General features: G+C 43.4%; 1 long non-coding RNA gene across 2 annotated transcripts; it reads right to left on the reverse strand.

The window, feature by feature from the left end:
• Nucleotides 1-4,223: 4,223 nt before the first annotated feature.
• On the reverse strand, nucleotides 4,224-5,160 carry LOC114435286 (uncharacterized). Of its 2 annotated transcripts, XR_003670564.1 has the most exons (4): nucleotides 5,064-5,160; nucleotides 4,766-4,962; nucleotides 4,352-4,599; nucleotides 4,224-4,265 (listed from the first exon to the last, which is right to left on the reverse strand). It is a non-coding gene; the product is annotated as an uncharacterized LOC114435286 (long non-coding RNA). The 2 variants fall into 2 exon arrangements; XR_003670563.1 differs by lacking the exon at nucleotides 5,064-5,160 and having other exon boundaries at nucleotides 4,766-5,014.
• Between the last annotated feature and the right edge of the window lie 528 nt (nucleotides 5,161-5,688).

Below are 5,688 nucleotides of genomic sequence, written 5' to 3' on the forward strand. Positions count from 1 at the left end.
TCAAAACTTTATGTATAAAGCAGCTTTCATATAGAATACTGTAACACAAAGTGCTTTACAGACAAAAACAACTAGAAAAAAGCATTTCCTGAAGAAAATGCAGGTTTGATTGCTGCAGCTGAAGGATTGCTCTGAATTGCTGCAGAATCAGAGCAATTCAGAGCATTGATGCCTCTGTGTGTCAGCCTGTCACCATGGTAACAGCAGAGGAGACCTCAAAAACCACTCCAACTTTGAGAGCCTGGCGTGCGTAAACGATTCGGAATTAGAAAATTCTGAATACAAGTTTGATAGAGCAGCATCTGATGAGCATTTCAAGACTAAACTGGAGTCTGTAGCTTGACATTTGTAGGAGGAGATACATTTGGCAGATGACCCTCGTTGAAGGGCTCTCTCATAGACTTCAATGTTGTTAAAAAGAACTTGACCCGGTCAATGTATGCTGAAGATACGCTGCACCAAAAAACATACGGAAGAATAAGAAAGAAGAAGAAGAAGAAAGAAAGAGGGTTAAGAACAAGAGTCTGATTGCCCAGCAGCAACCAGACTAATAAGACCCCCAGACACACACTTCTACTTGTATTCAGTAAAAGAAAATAAGTACATGATAAAAAGATAAAAAGATACAGACCAAGGAGACGCTGTCGTTACTTCCAGCAAGGTTTGCAATGTGAGGACACACTGAGGAAACACACACCAGAGAAATCCATGAAATCACACAGTAAAACAAACAATCAAACAATAAGACTAAATAAAAATGAGCTGAAAGTACTGTAAGGACCTGTGCATAGATAATTGCATTCATAAAATCTACTGAGTCAAACCACATAATAAAACAATAGAATCATAAATAGAACTAAACAGTTATGAATGTAACATCATTAAGTAAAAGTTATGTCTTGAGTTTTAAAAATGTCCACACAGCTGCTGCCCTCAGGTTGCCCCTGGAGGGTGGACAACCTCCGGTGGTTCCAGGTGTGACCGCGTTTTCTCTGTATTGTGGCTTCACGATATATTAATTTTCTACAGCTGAGGACCTTGGACATGCTGTTCCATGCTGGCCGACATGGTCACTTCATTCTTATTCCTGAAACTATTAAAAATAGCATTTTACGGAAGAAGAACTCCCGATGTTCACTTCCTGGTTTGTACAAAAATGGGTCCAGCAGAGAGACGCCCTACATCTGTATCACACCAAGGCGGAAACAGGGCCGGTTCTAGACAGGCATGTATGAGGGGGCAGTCAGAATGTGAAGGAGGCATCATGTGTACACTTCATGTTAAAGCACTTTTTTCCTCTAGTCTTATGGTGACAGTATGTTCCTTGCTGAATTGGGTTGTTAGCTGTGTCCAAAGCCAGCCTGGAGAAGTGGATTGCACTTTGTCAGGCCTGTACCTTCAGACCTGTCCAACTTGTGAGTCCCACCTGAAGACTAAGCTTCTGGGTCAAAGGGTCAAATAAAGATTTGTTCCTGTGTAAGATGTCTTTATTATTCCAAATGTAATATCTATGAGGAGAGAAATTGGTTATAGATTAATGACCAGGAGAGAAGCATCTGTTTATGAAAATAAGATCATTTTAAAGGGAGCATGTGGCAAAAAGTGGAGCGAACCCCTGTATACGTGTGTGTGTGTGTGTGTGATGCCTGACATGATCATCCAGCTCTTCTCCCTACAGAAAGGGGAGGAGTTATACAGTCTGATGGCCACTGGCAGGAAGGACCTCCTGTGGCGTTCTGTGCTGCTCCTCGTAGTCTCAGTCTACCGCTGAATGTGCTCCTGTAGGACAGCAGTGTGTCGTGCAGGGGGTGAGACGTGTTGTTACAAATACTGAGGAGTTTCCTCAGCATCCTCCTCTCTGTCACCTCCACCACAGACTCCAGCTCCACTCCCAGTACCGAGCCAGCCTTCCTAATGAGCTTGTTAATATTGATGAAACTTTGAAACTGTGTTGTGTTACAGTTTGTATAACAATGGGGTGGAGCTTTCAGAGGCGGGAGCAGGTTGGGGATTTTCCAGAGCTGTGGTTTTGTTTGCAGGCACAGGTAACCAATATGATGTGGATGTTATTGTTTTATATAGTTACTGGGTTCAGAAGATCTAATAGCTCGGCTCAGGGAGGAACATGGATTTGTTTAAAACACAACAGGACACACAAGTATGCTGAAAATATAATATATTGTAGAAGCAGAAAAAAATAATATTTACAGTGATTCGCTATTTACAATGCAAAGAATACCACAACAAAAATTCTAGGTGTTGGTTTTGCCTAAGCAGTGCTTCATCATAATGTTAGGTTCAAATCCAAGAATGACTTTCATTCGATTTAAATGTTCTTAATGTCAATGAACCGAGTTTATAAAACTGTCCTCTTGGTCTCAGAATTCCAAGTTGGCAAAAGAGTAAACAGAACAGTTCATGGTTTAGATCTGCATGTAGGACCTGGTGTAAAACAGGTCCAACAATTAACATTACATCAGACATAATATTAACTTTTTTCCAGTCAGTATGTCAACAATACTTAAACATTCTTAAAGTTTCCACATGTACATGATTGACTTCATTTATAAATGACTGTGCTAAATGACTCTAATAACACATGGACAAGTGTAGTTAGCGCTACAACCAACACTGTCCGACTAGTCACAAAGCATCAGCTCGGAGCTAGGCTAACAGGCTAGGCAGTGCTCTGAGCAGGGCGCGGCCATTTTTTAAAACAGAGACGCGGAACTAACTATAACTATAACTATAATATTGCGACATCTCGCGGAGTCATGCAATAGTTAAAAAATCTTGTGATAGTTCAGACGGTAAAAAAAAACAGGTGATTAAAATACAAAACCCCATAAAATGACCAGGGTGAACATTTGAGTTTGAGTTTGAGGGTTTGACTGTTTACAACAAAAAGCAGGAACTTAATATTTTTAAAGAAGGAAGTAAAAATAGTGGTTGTTAAAGAGATGATGTGTCAAATGTAAACAAGTCCTGTCACACCTGTCCTGTCTGACTGCTGGTTGTTGTGCAGCAGGTTTGTGTTGATTTAATCTGATGTGTTGATGACGCACACAAAATGGCTGCAACATTATGAGGACAACAATACTTCTTCTATTGTCCCAGCTGATGGATCGATCATTGATAACTAGCTGTGTGTGGATCAACAGTGTGTATTAAAGAAGACCTCAGTGACCATGAAGAGGAACAAACATGTCTGCAGACTGTGAGTATCACAGCTGCTGCTGTTTGACTGATGATCCATGAGGAGACATGACAGCATGAGGACAGCTTCAACAGACATGTGTCAATGTTTCTGATCATAGTGCACCCACTGATCCTCAGACAGACGATCCATCAGAGGAAGAGGAGGTCTGCACACCACTCACAGCTTAGATGATGAAGATGGAGGAGGAGAGTCTTCAGGTCTGATCACTGTAGGACTCTGTACAAGAAGATTTAATGGCTGACCTTCTTGGAGAGGAGTCCTGTTAGTGCTGCTGGGTTGTCTCTTTGATAAACGCCTCAGATTGGAAGAGTTTTTTATGACAAAATAAAGTAAAACCAGTGTTATTACCACATTCAGTAATGCTACTATTAGACCTATCAGTCCAATGATGTCTCCTGTCCGTCCTCCTGTGTCTGCTGGTGGACTCAGAGCTGGACTCAAAGCTGGTCTGTCAGTGTGTGTCTGAGCAGCAGCTGCTGTAAAGGACAAAAATGTGAGTTGAGACTTGTTGATGTTTAAATGAACATGTGGACTGTTTGAATTGAACCTGATGCTGTCTGTCTGTACAGAATATTATATGTTACAGTTAGAAGAACAGAAATCAGACAGTTCTCAGCAGACAGCAGCTTTAACTTACTCACCAGAGACTGTGAGCTCACAGCTGGAAGAACCAGAACCAGAAGCTGTCCTCACATCACACACATACAGACCAGAGTCTTCAGTCCTGAGTCTGGACAGATGAAGTCTGATTCGTCCTTCTCTGAGGGCGTCTGTGTCACTCTGGACTCTTCCTGAAAAACCTTCATCCACAGACTCTGAGAGCTCAACACCAGCATGGACCAGATACAGGACTGATTCTTTCCGTCTGGTTAAATGAGAACAGAGGACATGAATGTCCTCAGTCTTAGTCTGAGTGTCTGTGGGGAACGTCCACTCCAGTGTGATGTGGTGGTTCTCCTCTGCCTGATAGGAGCTCTGTGTCTCCTTCACTTCAAGTGCTGCTGCTGAGGAGGTGAGGATGAGGAGCAGCAGGATCATCTTCTCTCTGTGAGAGGACACAGAGGTGAAGAGTCATCAGGTTCAGTCAGTACGGCTACAACAACATCAATCTACAGTCTGACTGAAACTCACAGTCACACTCTGTGTCAGCTTTTACAGTCTGCACTGCTGCACACACACACCTCTGCCGGCAGGTGGCGCTGAAGGACACATTCAGTCTGAACTTAGTGTGACAGTGTGGGACACTTCACATTCATTTAGAAGCTGTGGCAGCAGGTCTGTCTTCTGAAGAGTTGTTGGGCTCTTTCTTTGTTGTAGTCACAGCAAACACCATGTAAAGCTCACAAAGAATGTAATGATCGACCTCGACCACTTTCCAACTAACAAATAAATAAATAAATAAATAGAAGCACACACAGAACTTTAGAGGAAGAACAGATGCAGTCCAACAACACAGTTCTTCCTCCAAAACACAGCGCAGGTTTTACAAACTAATGACACAGAAAACAAATGAGATATTCAATCAATATATTTGATGGTGCTCACACTAAGCTTGTGTTTTTAAAGTCCTCAGACTGAGCTGTGACGATGTGCCTTTGTACTCACAGCCCTTCCCTGGATCCGCTTCATTGAGAGCATCTGCAGCTTCTCACTTCACTTGAATCCTCCAGATATATACAGCGTGGACTGAACACATGTTTAGTTGATTTCTGTGGGCAGGGTTCTCCGGGCTGCCGGACATTCTGAGGAAACCAAATGACCCAAAATACCTCCGACAGCGTCACATGCTGTGTGGGAAATGTGAAAAATGTCTGTAGCCCCAGTCACCGCCCCCAGAGCTCACTGATTGGACATGAAAATAGATCTCAGAGTTCCCCTCTGCTCTGGTCCTGCTCTGGTTCTGCTCTGGTTCTGCTCTGCCACTCCCACCAGCAGCAGAGTGCTGTAACAGATCCAGCAGAAACTAACAACACTCTTTGCTGACCCCTGTCCAGATCAGTGAGACAGCTGTCCTCTGCTCCTTCTTTGTCCTCCTGTCTCCGTCTGTGTTTGTAATAAAGCTGAAGACCTTTGAGCAGCTGTACACTTAGCTTAGCATTAGCTTTAGGTTTGGCAGCTGTATTGATGACCTGTATTGATCATCTGATTTGAGTGAGTGCAGAACATAGAGACATTAACAACAAACTGCTGCTGTCAGTGCAATGCTGAGTCCTGTCCATCCTTGTGGGACACACTGAGGGTCCCATATGGGCTCTAGAATTTCTCACTAAGAATTCGGACAGCAGTACAACCTGGTGGAGGCTCTATATAGGGCCATATACAGTGATTAGGGAGTGATCTCAGACTCAGCCCATAGCTTCCCTGCACGCCGGTGTGGAGCCAGCTGTGCACCGGCCTCGCTCCACCGACCAGAACCAAGCTCTCCAACCAGGTTTGTTCCTCCGTCCTGAATGCATGTCTGAGCCTTT

The sequence above is a fragment of the Parambassis ranga genome, chromosome 5 (assembly GCF_900634625.1).
Source record: "Parambassis ranga chromosome 5, fParRan2.1, whole genome shotgun sequence".
Taxonomy (NCBI): Eukaryota; Metazoa; Chordata; class Actinopteri; family Ambassidae; genus Parambassis; species Parambassis ranga.